The sequence below is a fragment of the Oculina patagonica genome, chromosome 13 (genome assembly GCF_052425735.1).
Source record: "Oculina patagonica isolate OP01 chromosome 13, crgOcupat, whole genome shotgun sequence".
NCBI lineage: Eukaryota > Metazoa > Cnidaria > Anthozoa > Scleractinia > Oculinidae > Oculina > Oculina patagonica.
Window position 1 is genome coordinate 345,513 of NC_135770.1, and position 16,254 is coordinate 361,766.

General features: G+C 37.1%; 1 long non-coding RNA gene and 1 other non-coding gene across 5 annotated transcripts; one reads left to right on the forward strand and one right to left on the reverse strand.

The window, feature by feature from the left end:
• The first annotated feature begins 3,094 nt into the window (after positions 1-3,094).
• LOC144637205 (uncharacterized) lies at positions 3,095-15,295 on the forward strand. 4 transcript variants are annotated; one of them, XR_013567678.1, is made up of 5 exons: positions 3,095-3,562; positions 5,983-6,048; positions 6,673-6,926; positions 11,044-11,126; positions 14,302-15,295. It is a non-coding gene; the product is annotated as an uncharacterized LOC144637205 (long non-coding RNA). The 4 variants fall into 4 exon arrangements; XR_013567679.1 differs by having other exon boundaries at positions 14,308-15,295; XR_013567677.1 differs by having other exon boundaries at positions 11,044-11,116.
• Positions 7,695-7,767, reverse strand: Trnal-uag (transfer RNA leucine (anticodon UAG)). Its single transcript has one exon. It is a non-coding gene; the product is annotated as a tRNA-Leu (tRNA).
• Positions 15,296-16,254: the final 959 nt, after the last annotated feature.

Below are 16,254 nucleotides of genomic sequence, written 5' to 3' on the forward strand. Positions count from 1 at the left end.
GTTTCGTTAGACACGTTCCACGTAAATTAAAATACCAAAACTTTTGTATGTAAACAAAAACAAAGGCGTGGCTGACTAGGGTACTTAAACGAAAATAAACACGATCTTTGCGAAGGAGATGATGCAGAGCGCCAGTACCTAGATCTTCTGGCGTCGAAAAACGTAACCCGAAAAGGACAAGTGCCAGGGACAATTCACAATTTGTACTCGCAAGTAAATAAAGCAGGGACGTTGCAGCGACACGGCCTCTAAAAAGTCTGGTCTTAAAGTATCCACCGCATAAGGGGACGTGTCGCAGCAACATTTTTAAGTTGTGTGTACATGTGTTTTTTTTTTTAACCTGCAAACATGTCTTTTCTTGTGTCAGTCCCTGTAAATATCACCTAACCCTGAATTAAAACCTGGGAATAAAAACAACATCGCACACGTAAAGGGTTTTCTTAAGACTGCCTTCCCACCCCAACTTCTTTGCGCTACCCGGCATGGACAAAACAAAAGAAGTTAACGTCTGGGGAGTGGGGAAAGTCGACTGTTGAACTGATGTACTAGTCAAATCCATGAGCGCCCACTGCCTCTTTCCCTCTTTTCCATGTTGAGGATTTAAAATTAAAGTGGCGGCTATTCTGAAACGCGTGTTTCGTCTCCGCCAAGAGACTCGTCGAACATCGTATGCAAAGTCCCGCTGGCATTTCAATTACTGGCCACTTACCTCATAAGGAACTTAAAAATAGAAATGGATGGTCTAAATAATTAGATTGGTTCATAATATTTTTATATACTATTTTGGAGAGAAAAAGTAATCCTTTTTATATACTGTGAAACCCCGTCCATACGAACACCAATGGCATAGACAAAAATGAAGCTGGTTTTCCCCGGAAAGGGGCTACAATAGAAAACATTACCCCTTTCACATACCTACACAATGATTACTTGATCTCTTTCTTATCACTTAAATAACCCCTAAAATACAAGGATGAATCGACCGTCCGGTAAGACTGTTAAAGATGTTTGAAAGATCCCGTTAAAATACCGAAACGACAGTTTTCCGTATCCTTACGTAGACTCCAACTGGCGAAATTCCTAATCTTTTATCCCGGAGGGTTCACAAAGAGGTTTTGTACGGGGAGGCTCCGCCCCGAGCTTACCCCTTACCCGTTTATATACCATTTTGCCAGAAATTGTACTCGTTTCGTAAACCTTTTTATGAAAAAAACGTTATGTTTTAAGTCTATACCATGACTTTCAGCTGGTATATGAAAAAAGGTTTACGAAACGGGTACAATTTCTGGCAAAATGGTATATAAACGTGTAAGGAGTACCGTACAAAACCTCTTTGTGCCCCCCCCCCCCCCCCCCCGATGATAAAAGATTAGGAATTTCGCCAGTTGGAGTCTTGTCATTTTCAAGTAGCGCTTCATAAATTGAAAAAATACAGCCATAAATTGCATCTGTTAGAAATATTTTAATTAAAGGCCCTTTCAAAAACCTATATGACAGATTTCCATACCCTTTCGTATACCTAAACTTGTGAAATCCTACCCTTTTATATACACTCTTTTTTTTTATATAAGAATCTAGTTTATAAGAATATCGAGGCTGAAATTTGCGAATTTTTAAGAATATTTTAAGAATAAAACCGAGGCTAATATTTTGAAAAGAATATAGTTTTAAGTTCAAACAATATCAAGTATTTTCATTTCCGTCACTTTATCTCTGTGAGGAATGCTTTGTTTAAAGCGAAAACGGCCAGGCTGCAGCGAAAAGCAATGGTACGTATGCACAATGTAGCACGATACAGATCTGAACACCAAACACTTGTAATTGATTACCCAATACTTGCTAAAACGGAATTGTCAAACGGTATTTTCTAAGAATGTTCATAAGAATATTTCAGCCTAAAATCGGCAGAAAAATAAGAATATTCAGCCTGGGTCGGAAAAACTGTATTCTTATAAAAAATCAAAAGCCCTCTGGGCTTAGTGTCTCGTGTCACTTTTTAGAGTTTATTTAAAAAAGAGATCGCTTTTCACGTCTATTTATTGCTTGCAAAGTTGATCAGTTATATAACTCCAATAACAGCAGAAAAAGATGACAGACATTGCACTGTATTGCACTTTGGTTCACTAAGCATACATTCTACTGTATACTTATACTATGACTTCCATGTGCTTTCTTCACGCTATATGAGATATCGCTTTGGGTGTTTATTCGTGAACGCTTAGCCTGTTAAGTGATAATGACATGCGAGTGGTGATGATTTTGTTAATTCTTATAACCTCTTCTCCTGACTTAGTATTGATATTGTGAGGAGAAATTTGGTTTTGGTCACTCTTGAGCCGGTCTTAATGTTTTTGTAACGCCAAAGCTACAACGCAGCGGCTGAAGAACGTGTAAATTACAGTCATTTTCTTCGCTATTTAAATCTACTGAATGAAATATTCTGCTAGGTTCTGCTTAATAGAAAACATTCGATATTGCTTGACACGTGATTCCGCGCGAACGTACGCAATAAACTATGTAGTAGTGTTCAACTCGCACAAATCTCACTTTTAAAGAGAGACTTTAACTTCTACACAGAGCTTACTATGCTGTACTATAACTGGTCATAACTTTAAAATGGTTGGGTATTCAATCGACTAACGATTCAAACGATTCAAACCTTTTGTTCAAACGACATGTGTTATGTGTGCAAGATTAACTTTGACATTCAATCCCGACCAACTAATTGCTTAGATTACAATCCCTCTTTAACCCCGATACAATCTGTTGCCGCGGCTAAATTTAAAAAAAGTTGTCTACACAAAGATAAGAACAATGCTTACCGATCGAACAACTGATATTTACATCGTCCTCTCTTTCAGCAACATTTTTACCATTAGGTATACTAGTTACGTTGATATAAAAGCTATATCTGCTATATTCCACGACTGTAATCTCTATAAATACAGTTGTTACAGTAAATATCCTGTTGAAACATCCACCATTTTCCTACGCTTGGTAAACAGAAATGATTTTCAACTACTTTCCAAAACTCTCAAGATAAAATAATAGATATCAAATGAAAGCACGCTATTCTTTAAATTGGCAACGTGAAGCTGTTATTAACTGGGCGTTAGTCCAGTTCATAGATTCGGTAGCTCATTATACAATTTATACCTCATTCTCCCTGTTGTTTCGTTAATGAGGGTTTTGTTTTTTGCGTATATTTTGAAGGAAAAGGAGAGACGTCATGTTATGTTGTGTAGAATTAGGAGGAACGCTAGGACTGAGTTGGATGACAGGGGAGGAAGCAGGTGAATGCGAAGTTTTCGGGACGAAAAGATTGAAAAAGTTGTTCAAAAAACGCCATTTTGAATAATAGCGGACATATTTGACCGGTGGAGACTAGAAGAATCGTGGACTCTGGGGACGAGAATGGCGAGTCGCAGCCTGAATGTGCGTTTGGAATCCAAATGAACCGAAAAGGAATTTTGTAAGGATGACAGGAAGAATTTCTTGTGAGAGGAGGTTGAATTATATAGGCTGTGCACTGAAGGCAGACGGTGATGAGAGACGAGTTCAGGTATGACATGTGTTTTTTATAATAGAATGTAGTTTGCGCGTTCCCATGTTTACTTGACCTTTATTGCCAGCTTTCGCTTTGATTTTGGACCGGCGATCCGATTAAAACAACTTGAACTGTTTAGTGAAGTAAATACTCAAAGCAATGGTCGTCGGGTTATTGTTTTTGGTTCTTTAAGAGCATTTTATCGACATTGCATTATGTAAGCTTATATTTTTGGTTTACGTTTTTGGCTGTGTTTGCTAGATCTGGTTTTGTTTGGCCAGAAAATTACTGAAATAAGCTTAACATATTTCTTTTACCCTTTGTTCGCTTTTTGGAGGCAAAGTTATTTTGGCTACTGTGTGCAACATTGAAGGTGATAAAGAGGGTTAATTGTTACTGATATCCGTTTGCTTCAAATCTGTTTATAAGCTCGGGGAACTTGCTACAAAACGGAAATAATTTTTGAAACTGCATAAAGCTGATATTGCATGGCTAAAAATAGTTGCATAAGTTCATGATGGTGCATGCTCCCATTATAGTCGCTACATATAGATCTGCTACGAAATGGAATGAAGTTGTTTAAAAACCGATAGCCTATTGAATATTGGTCATACACCGATACAAGCAATTTGTTCTTTAAAAAGAAAAAAAACCTGGCAGTTTGCTGCTGTGTGAGAGTTTTAGGGCCTGTTTACATGATTCATGAATGACTCATTCCGGAACAAGTTAATCCCATCCCGATATATTTCACTCTATCTGTTTACATGATACCAAGACAAAAGTCAAGTCATTCCCGAGTGAGTTCATTCCGGTTTTTAAATGAATTTGATTCCGAGATGAACTCAGAGCAAAAAAATGTAAATTATAGCGTTTACTGTTTAGCCCAAGAAGCAGCCCTAATGGTCAAATTGCTTGTTAAAATTGCAGATATAGCCATCATGAGCATTAAAAATAACATGTTTGTGCAAAACATGCGCCATCTTGTTTTGATCTTGAGTGAAAACTTCGCACGTGAAAACAACCTTGGTTGAGCTGGTCGATTATGTCATGTGGAATGTATGCAGTCAATGAACTTCATTGTGAACTTGTTCCGAAATATAAGTCATTCTGGAACTATATGTAAACAGGCCCTCATGTGCAAGCAGCAAGGCGTGTGAGGCATGGCAGCGAGGTATATGAGGTGAAAATCCCTACTCCAAGTGAAAAGGTTAATCAGAGTGCTATATTTAAGCTAGCTGATCTGCTATTTAGCTGGCTTACTAGAATGGATCGCACACCTTGCTGCCTCGCACTTTTGTGACGACCTGCTGTATGACCCCTTATAATAGACTGTCTTTACTAACCCGGTGGAAGTCGTCGCTCAAAATATGAGTATCACAGAACTGTAAATTGTAGATCACTACAGCAAGGTTTTTTGGTGTTGTGTTCATGTGTATACATAGTACTCGTGCCCGAGGGGGGTACTCCAAAAAGTTTTGTACGGGGAGGCTCCGCCCCAAGTTCTAACCCCTTACCCTTTTATATACCATTTTTGACAGAAATTGTACCCCTTTCGTATACCTTTAACTGAAAAAAGGTACCCCTTTCATATACCTAAGAGACATAACATGGTCTTAAAATAGGACGTTTTCTTGTCATTTTTATGTAGCACTTAATTAATAAATTAAAATAATACAGCCATAAATTGCGTCTGTTTGAAATATTTTAATTAAAGGCCCTTTTAAATAGCCAAATGACATATTTCCATACCCTTCCATATACTTAAACGCGTGAAATCCCTACCCTTTTATATACCTGAAGCCTGAAAAAGGTACCCCTTATCGGGCGGGGCCTCCCCGTATAGGCCATTATAGGGAGTACCCCCCCCCCCCCCCGGGTACTCGTGTGTGGAAAAATTCACTGCATTTAGTGGGTTTCTTGTTTAGTGTTGTTTTGTTTGTATGCACTGTGACCAGTGATTTTTTTCCCTCCCTTCCCCTCAGGCATTAGCAGGCCATTCACTTGTTATGCAAGTGAAAGAAAGTAAAATCCCAGGTACCTGGGAGAAAAGTGAGTGGGGGGACTCCCCTGCCTCTTATGTTCTCCCACCATGGAACTCCTTTGTAAAATACTTATACCAATCAAGTGTAAAGGTGGATGACGATAACTTGCAGGACTGTCATTAAGTTTTTATGCAGCCAAACATTGAAGTTATCACCCGTAGCATTTCATTCTGAATGCAACTTGTAAAGTAACACTAATCAAAATGTTTACCTGTAACATTGAGTGAGCTCATGATCAGCCGTAACAGGTGTTACGGGTTACAGCCCTTAATGACAGGCCTGGATAAGGGATGATAACATTGTTGGTAGCTGTGAAATGAATTCTTTACCTTACCTTCTCAATTGTGGTGCTTTCAAGATATTTACTATACTTAATCGTTTGTTTTTTTAAAGGTGTTATTTGGACTTGTGAAAATTTAAAAAGAATATTTGACAGGTGAACTCACGTAAAAATGCAAGGTGAGATTGTGTGAGTCCTTCTTGGGTTGCTGTATGTTCATCCCACGTGGGATGCTGCCTAAAGGATTCTAAAATGACCTGGGTGGGGTGTCACCTAGGATCCTGCTAATTACTCCAGGTGGGATCCCACTCGAGATACCTGCTGCTAATTCCACATGGAATTTTAGCTGCATGTGCATTGATCCCAGGGGGGATCCCACCTGGGATCCTAACTAGTTCTAGGCAGGATCTCAGCTGGAATCCCATCTAATTCTAGTCTCTGCGCATATTATCTGAAGTGGTAATTCCACATGATCAGGCAAAAAAGATATATTAATTAGCTGTCTTAGATAACAACAGAATCAAAACACTGTAGTGTTGTCATTTGAGTTTGATATATTCAATGTAGTCATCTCATTCATCATAAATACATTGTAATTCCATTCGTGTGGCCACCAATGAGCCACTGGTACTGAGCATTTGCTCAGGTCAACTTGAAGGGGCTTTATAATTATTATAGGTAGCCTAGGTGATTGTATTAATGGGGTGGTGGTAATAGACTTGGCCCATTATTATTGTTTTTTGATTATGTAAAATTACTGAAAAGTTTTTTCAATAACTCAATTTTGTTTTTGTTTATTTAAGGAGTTATAATAGTTTCAACAACTGATGGGAACAAAGTGGTGCAAGGAACACTGCTACTATCATCTGCATACCTAAATCTGGAAAGGCTGTATTAGCTCACATGAAGGGAGAAAAAGGTTGCTTTTTATGTGAAGATAAAGGCGATGGGGTTGGCAATGGCTTACAGAGATTTTGGCTTTACAGCACAGGCATGTTGCTCCACATGATACCCATGGAAAGTTGTTATCCGGAATGTTATTTAAAATGGAGAACAGGTAAGTGTTACTAGCAGTTATTGTATGCTGTTACTAACCAGTTAATTATTTTCAATACAAGTTTTTTTTAACTTTTTCATGTATCCAACACTTATTAATTAACATGATATATCTTCTGGTATATTTTATTTATTAATATTATTATTGCTGTCAATCATATGGAGGTGATATCCTGAAGGGAGAGATGAAATGGAAGTGAAGTCCGTCTGATCAAAACCAGTGAAGTTGATAATGACATGCCTTGACCACTTTAAAAATAATTATACTGAATATTTTCAAGTGCTGAATCGATTTTTTTTTATTGAGGTCAATGGGATAAATGGTGCTTCTGTGTCTTTGCTGTTTAAATAATTTGACCTTGTGGTGTGTTAACTACAATTGTCAAGGTCATTAAAAATTTTAATTATTGAATATCAAGTTAATAAATCATTAAAATGATTTATAAACTTGATATTCAAGCTTCAGAAAACAGAAATTAGCCTCTCTACTAGTATTGAAAGGTGTCTTAGTTAATTACTTGCTTCACTACAGTATGCAAATGACAGCTATCACAATTCTTGTGAGTGAGCAGATAACATCAAAACAGCTAATAATGATTAATAAATGCATTTATATGGCAGATTTTCCATATGTATTATGTTCAAACAAGACGCCTAAAGCTTAATGCTTAAAACCGGGCGGTTGATGTTTAACTACTTTATTAGACAAGTACAGCAAATATAGCATGATAAATTTTGCATTAACTGAAAAACTCGGAAAAAAATTCCGAGTACCAGATGGGATTTGAACCCACGACCCTCCGTGTTCTAGGACGGATGCTCTACCACTGAGCTACTGGGACTCTGTGGCGAGCAAGGGTGAAATGTACAGCAAAAACGTACAGCAAAAACTTTTAAAATACCATTTAATTTATATTGAGTAACACGCAAGTCTGTGGATTGCTTGTCCATGCTTGGACAAATTCCTGCTTAGGCTTTCAAATTTTTATTTTTCTTCCGAATACTTAATAACCTAGGTATTGAAAACGTTTTGTGTGCGATCTTAAATAAATGAACTCAAACCAGTTAAATGGCAGTACAAATGATCTCCGACCGAAACAAAAACAATTTCGTTAAAAACTAAGACGTGTTTTTACATGTAAACATTTTTAAAAATGTACCACACCAAAAAAATGGGAATAAGAACAAGATAAGAAAGCTTTTCAGCTTTCAAACATGCAAGCTCTTCACGTCAATTTTGGGAAGCAGTCACGCAAACGCAAGTTCTTGATTGCGTGATTCATTGCAGGTCATTTCTCCATCGCCGTTCGGTTCCGACTGAAACTCAAAACCCTTGAATGAAAAACAAAAAATATATATTTTATATTCCTCGCTAAAAAGAGCGGAGTAACCAGAAAATTACAGTATTGGCTCCTGCTCGAATAAAACGAGTAACATAAATAATAAAAAAAAACGAATAAAACGAGTCAAATATCAAGAATAACAGAAAAATTTCTAAACAAAATTACAAAAGAAAATAAAAAGACTAAAAAAGGGCATGCATTAGACCACATGTATTAGATAACAGATGCTGTTAAAAATCTCAACAAAATGTGAAAAAAAGATTCAAGATGAGGCGAAGAAACATTTGAATTGCATTAAAAATTTTGAATCCTTAAAAGCCGTGAAAATACTGATGCCGTGATAAAATTTAATTAATTATACGCGCCGAAGGGCAAGTTTTCATTTTTGCCGTCTATTATTTCACACGATGGCTTTACCGATTTACATTCCATTCTAGTTTGAAGAAATTATTATATTATTACTTTGCATTACCATTTTGTTTTGTGAGTTCTTGAAAAGCGTGCAAGTAAAGTTTTTACATCAAGAACAAAATAAGGTTCTTTTGTTGTGTAAACATTCAATTCGTCTGTGACACACGACTTTGTCGGCCCAACTGTACACGGATGGAAATAGACAAAATGGACACAATTCTTGCTAAATGAAAAGCATCTTCAAAGTAGAGTCCGGGAGCCGTTTTTAAATGCAGGAGCTTGCTGCAAAAACATCGACCTCAGCGACCTGTCGAAACAATCACCAGTTTCGGACTCCAGTACTCGCTTGAGTCGAACGCTTGAATAAAAACACAAAAATATATCTTTCGCGTTTAACAGAAATCGGGGTATTAGATAAAATTTTAATTGCTCCTGCTGAGTAAATATCAAAAGTGCGGGATCTGAATCCTGGCCAAGAAAGCGGCCGAGTGAACTACTACGACAAATAACGCAAATATGTAAACACCAACTTGGTGCCTCAATCTATAAATAGATGCCGTGTTCGTTTCAAAAGCCCAAAAAGGCAACTATTAAATACAAATGTGAAAAAATAAAAAAGAAACATGAAAACGTTTTAGATGAATTTTTATTCAAGATGGGGTCAAGAAACATTTTAAAAGGCAAAAAGATTTAGAAAATTTCAAAAACGTGAAATTTTGCATGCCGTGGTAGAATTTAATTAAATGTATTAAATTACCCGCGCCAAGACTTCATTTTCATTTTGCAGACCATTTGTTTTACTTGCTGGCTTTGCGGATACCTTCACAAATACCATCATAGTTCGTAGAAATACTATACATTACCATTTTGTTGACTGAAGTCTTGGGAAGTGTGTAAGTAAAGCTTTTACATCAAGAACAAAAATAAGATTATTTCGCTGTGCAAACATTCAATCGTCTCTGATACGCGACTTTGCCGGCTCAACTGTACACGGATGAAAATGGACACAATTTTTTCTATTAAATGAAGAGCATCTTCAAAGTATTCCGGCTCAAAAATTCTCTGGCTACCAGCCCTTTTTTTAAAAGCAGTTATGCGTGAAGCTTGCTGAAAAATCATTGCGTGACTGACGTAGCAGTTTTCAAAAAAAAAATAATAATTGCTTGTACGTGTCAAAAAAATCGCCGGTTTCGCAAACCAGTACTCAAACGCTTGAATAACACAAAAATATATATTTCACGCTTAAGAGAATTGAGGGTATTAGATAAAATTTAAAATAGGAGAGTGATTTAATAGCTTCTGCCGAGTAAACATCAAGGGTGCGTGATTTGAATCCTGGCCAAGAAAGTGGCCGAGCGGGTCTGGAACGATTTACCGACAAGACTACTACTACTACTACTACTACTACTACTACTACTACTACTACTACTACGACGAAAAAATTCCGGGCGATTTATGAACCGGGCCGGCCCAGTCTCCCCGCCCGGTTAATAAGCTGATGAACTGTTGGACAATTTCTACAGATTGACGGCAGTACTTTATGGTTAGATATGAATTGGTTGATGCTTTGGCATACACTTTTCATGTCAGTGCACCTGCATAACTCATAAGTGCACAGCTAATAGTATTTCCGAAATGATTCGATTTAGCACCCGGGGGGCTTATTTACTTTTGGCACCTCATGGAAGGGCGCTTATTGAGACAGGGCACTTATTTAATTTTTTGAGAAAAAACCAAATGTTCAAAACAAAACTTAAATATATATTGAAATAACTAACAATAACAGAAACTGTCAGTAACAAATTGTTGAAAGTTCAGTTACTTTTAAAAGAATTGTTTATTTTAGCAGTAAATATATACATGTTCGGTAAGGTGAATGTTCGTGAGTTTACTATCTATTTGACATTGATGACATTTTCGTTCCCAGAGGCCGCAATCCTTTTGGGAACGAGAATGCATCGATGACTTCAATAGGGGTGGTTATCCACAATAGGGGGGGGGTTATTAGAATAGAGGCTCATAACAATGGAGCACTTATTAGAATAGAGGCTCTTATTGGAATAGGGGCGCTTATTGACAAAAACACATTCGAAGGGGGGCGCTTATTCGGAAGGGGGCGCTTATTGGAAGGAGGGCGCTAAATCGAATCATTACGGTAACCAACATTGTTTGGCTTTTTCACTGCCACTGGAAGTGTGGAACTAAACTAATACACCAAAATGTTGCATAGAGAAAGTGCTTTACTCACTCTATTATTTAGCAGTATATCAGCGTGAACTGTTGTCTTTTTTGCCCGGTCACATGTGCCAAATTTAATTGCAAGGCTGTTTTATATTATAATTTATTTCTCAATTGTGTTTACAGAAAATGTCAATACTTCCTCCACAGAAGGGATTGGGAATTCCTGGTGATGGGAGGGGTCTCAAAGGCCAAAACGGTAAGGAAAGGTATGAAGCTAAATTGGATTTCCGGAGGGTTCCCTCAGGTTGGGGGTGGGGGGGGGGGGGTCTTAGGAAAAATTCCTTCTGTGAGGCAGTTATGGATCACTTTTCTTTAATTAAGCAAAATATTATTTTCTGTTAAAAAAATAGGGCGTCAGATGTCAATATTTCTAACTGCTGGAAACAGTATGATGATCAACTTGAAGCAAAAAGCGATAATGATTGTTTGAATTCTTTGTTAGACCATGTGTAGGGGTGGGTAAGGTGGGGTGTAAACTCCGTTGAAGGGTAGGTGCTGAGGTAATTGGCCCTTTGAGAACTAAAGATGCACACAGTGTCCCTTTCCCATTCTCCAAAGATCACTTGGTTTCCTGTTGTCTCTGGTGGGGTAATAGAAGGGATTTTTTTGTCTAAATCATGAATTATCAACAACAAACATCGGGGATGATGTGGTCCAACTTCTACAACAATAAAATAAAGACTTTTTGATTTTGTATCTTTTTTTCTCACTTAATGATTAATAATAATGTTACAAAAAATTCCTTTAATATAGAAAAGTGGAAAACAGACGTTATAGTAAAAAACGTTCGGTTTTTATTTGTACATATTATAGCCTTTTAACCTTTTTTTTAAAAAAAAATTACATCTTAGCGAACATTATGTTGAGTAAAATTTGTATAAGTAATTGTGGGTACTTGCAGTGATTCTATAAAGTTAGCCTTTTAAAATAGTAAGCTAAAAGGATTAGGCTCGAGATGGGATTTAAAGTTGGAACCTGGTCTTACCAATGCAGTACTGTATGATGCTTTTAGATACCACTGAACCAACATTGATAATTTTGCATGCCTTGATAATTTTGATAATGGTAGAGCATCAGAGTAATATCGAAAAGTTTCAGGTACATGTATGAAGCTGATGTCAAGTGCGATTTTTGTTGTAGATTTGTTTGGAATCTTATGTTAAGCCGCTTCAGACTTGAAATTGATAAAGCTCTTTGGTAGTGATTGCTGGCTGAGAAGGCTGTAGGCTAACAGAGTTTCTCATTCCTAAAATCTGCAATTTGAATTAAGTTATGCACAAAGCTGTGGTATAAAAAGACAGTAAACGCCAAGAAAAATACACTTTTGCACCGTGTTTTCCAGCATGATAAATAGATCAAGTTATGTTGATTTGGACTCAAAGTTATTGATATTTTTGTTACTATGGGGGGCACCCATGGAGGGGAGGGGGGCAGCACATTGTGTTGTTTCGAACAAAATTTTTCTTGTTGTGTGTAGAAGCATTTCATCTGTTCGCTAAAATCTGCTTTTGTTCACGTGTTGCCAGTTATGTTTTCCTCTTGTTTGTATATCCCCAAAGGCTATTTCTATTAAAGGCAAACGTCAGTTTACCATTTTTAACCAAGCCAAAGTTGCAAAGTGCCCAGCCGTCGCGACTGACAAATACAGCATTTCCTCTGCGAAAATAAAAAAAAAATGCTTGAACTGAAAGACGTTTGCATTCTTCCATGATATGTTCGAACAACAATGCCCAGGATAAACCTTCTACTCATACTAACTTCATGCAAAAAAGTCGATATCTCGAAGAGATCTTTGATTTATTTCAAAATTTAACTTCCCTTAAGGTAAACAACCAACTGGCAAAGTTTGGTTGGAAATCTATGAGCAGTTCTATTTCAAGGGAATTACCTTAAGGTCTCTATTCAGAATTCTTGCAATACATAGTTCCGTTGTGAAGGCCTTACTTACAATTTTAGTGGCATTTTGTGGAAGCGCCGGGAGTAGACGAATGGTGACACCAAAAAATTTCCATACAGATAGCGCATCCATTTTTTTAATAAGCGCCACACTCGCGATCCAATAAGCGCTGCATTTGAGGCGCAAAAAAATATAATAAACAGCGCCGCGCTTATTCGAATAAATACCGTAACCTGATGATAGTACTAGTGGCTACGTGCATATCAATCAGGATGTGAAAGGTATGGGAAGCTTTGTGGTAAATTGACAATTTCTTGGGAACTTAATATTAGATGCACCAGTGTATGCAACAGTATCAACGCATACCGAAAAATAAGGGTTATAAGTGCTCCTGCTTATAATCGTGTCTAGTTATAAGCTCATCTACATGGAAACAAAAAAACATTCGGGTATAAGCTCCCCTCCCCCCCCCCTATGGTAGATGTCAGTACTGAATAGGGCTAAATGTTGCTTTACAGTACACACTCTTTTATCGGACACATATATGGACAGGTGCTTTGTTGCGCATTTTATTTGATTTTTGATTTTTGTGTTGGTCCCCTTTTTTATTCTATTTTACTGTACCTTTTATTGGGATTACACGTCTCCCATGCCTCACTGCCTCGCCTCGCATACCCCGCTGCCTCACATATTTGGAATACTCTAACGCAGTTATCCTTCAACAACACCATTCCATTCCTTAGCTCTAGGTCTCTATGGCTGCGGTCACATCTACGACGTAACTAAAGTTTAACTATAGTTAGTCTCAAGTTACATGACGTCACACCTAACTATAGTTAGTGCTTTCTGTCGTCTTGGAGGTCACACCAATGCAGTTAACTATAGTTAGTTCTGATTAGGTTGTGAATAATTTGGTATTTAAATTAGTTCATGACAGCCCTTGTTGTTCATCTGTGTCCAGTTTTTCCTCTATTTTTTCTATTTTTGCACGGCATTTCGGCGTTGAAGAAAATAAAATGAAGAAAGGATGCTAGAAACCGAAGAATTCAAGCTATATTTTTGCTAAAATTGATGATATGTAATTTCTTGGCATGTTGTTTTTCTTGTTTTCCTTCCCTTGACCCTTTGTTTTGCATATTTATGTTCATCTCGCACGTGCGAAAAGAATTGTCGCATTCTGATTGGCTTTTCGTTTGTAAACTTAAGACTAACCCATGAACCTTGCTTGGGTATAACTATAGTTAACGCCGTCCTAACTATAGTTAGCAGTCCAGATGTGACCGCAGCCTATATCTCCAACATAATTCTCAGACACTTAACTATTGTTAACAAAATCAATTTGCTATCCAGTCCTTGATAACCAAAATATTAAATGTCAGCCGGTTTCATCTTAAAGAAATTTACTAGCCTCCTACAAACTCAACTTATCTTGTCAGTTATCTTCGTTCTAAAACTTAAAAGGATCTTTCTCACATTTTATTCAGTTGCAGAGCAAGAAAATACATGGTTCACAACAAGTCAAGTATACAAGAATTAAAGGCAACAACTAACGAAATGGATCCACAAGAAAGAACCATCTCACAATTATCAAGAAGGATTATAGTTCAAACAAAATCCATGGATTCTGACTCAACTTTATCAGCTGATCTGACGTTCCACCTCTACAGAGTAATGCATCACACTCGCGAAGCAACTAAAATATAAAACAAAGTAAACAAAAAGCCAAAGAACAAACTGCCGTGCAGTTATTAATACTTCACATCTGTAGAGGAATTACACTTCTTGCTTCAGTCCATTTGCCTTCTGCTTTAAAATAAAAATGTTCTTAATCGACACACGAACTATACGCAATCGCGTACTTCTGTTTCAGGGATAAAAGTCTTCAGTTTGTAAATTCTGCAACTCACTTGAAGTTAACTAGAGCCATGTGATTTGTCTAACAACGTCACGGCCCAAACGTCACTCGACTTGCATAATGAAATACACTTTTTATTTATTTAAAATGAAAAATCTCAATGAACTGTACTCACAGCTGGTGATTACAATGAAAAGCAATGATTGTACTCTGTATATAATATATTACTTATATATTGCTATTTCCATAATATTTCACACTCTAGCCATTAACTGTGCCTGACAACAATCCATGATAATAATCCATCTTCCCCATAATTTTTTTACAAACCTAAAAAAAGCGTCTCTCTCCCAGCAAGTCACACAACCGCACGTTTTGTCCCTCGTCTAAACCAGCCAACGATTACCTACATAAAGCTCGCAACCACACTCACCATCAAGCAAACGAAAAGTAACTTTTCCATTTCTTCTGTATGACTTGCACAACCGTCTTTACTCCTTTGAAACAACTCCTTATATTAATCGAATATACAGAATAACCACGGCCAAAAAACCTACCATTTTCACGTTGTACCGACATACATGTATATATAGACCTGTATAATACACTAAGAAGTTCACAAAGCGTCGATGAAAATGACTTAGAAAATTTAAAACCCTTTTTCAAACTTTCTCTAACCTCACCTTACCGGCAACCGAAACGTCCTTTCTACACAAAAATATACGAAATGACCTCCGTCCAAAAAGAATCGCCTTTTCAGACTGAAGGTAACTAATATCATCAAAATTTCGCCACAGGACGAACACGAAAGCATTCAGAAAAATCACAATTACACCTTTACAATTATCTTTCAAAGTGTCTCGTCATTTCCCGCCCAGTTTTAAGCTTCTTTAAGCTTCTTGTTCTGATACATCTCACAATTGCACAAATTAAAACTTTACAAGCGACCACAAGACAAGACACTCCAAAGAGATTTTAGAGCTTCATGTTAAAAACTGCTTTTCTCGCTCAATTTAAGTTGCGGTATACTAGCGTTATATGCACAACAACGACAACGAAAAATTTACAGGCAGGTCCATCTAATGACATCTTGTTGATTATTAGACACTTCTGCTTTTCAGATCCGTTCTAAAACTCATCAATATAATTTCTCTCTTTCGGTTAGTACATTGTATCATGCGTTTGTAATAACCTGGTGTATTTCATTCTTCTTCTACGCGTTTTCTGCTTGAGTTACAATTAATTTCATTGATTTTCAGTACAATCTTGTCGGCAAAGGTTAGAATGTTATTTTAAGAACGTAAAACTTGTCTGTATTTTTCTTGATAACTGCTGGCTGCAGCTCAAATATATCCAAAATTGAAAAGCGTACAGCTAATTTAAAGAAAAAAATGCGTCACATCTACGTGTATTCCTCTTAAGAGCTTCATTCATGCACTGAAAAGGCTGTTGTTGTCGTCTATAAAAGTTGTGTCCATTGTAGCGTGGAATTCACAGCAGGATATATGAAGCTACATGTAGTGCCTCTTGACTCAGGTCAATCTTCGGGTCAAAAAAATAAAAAAGCAATGTATGTTTTGCG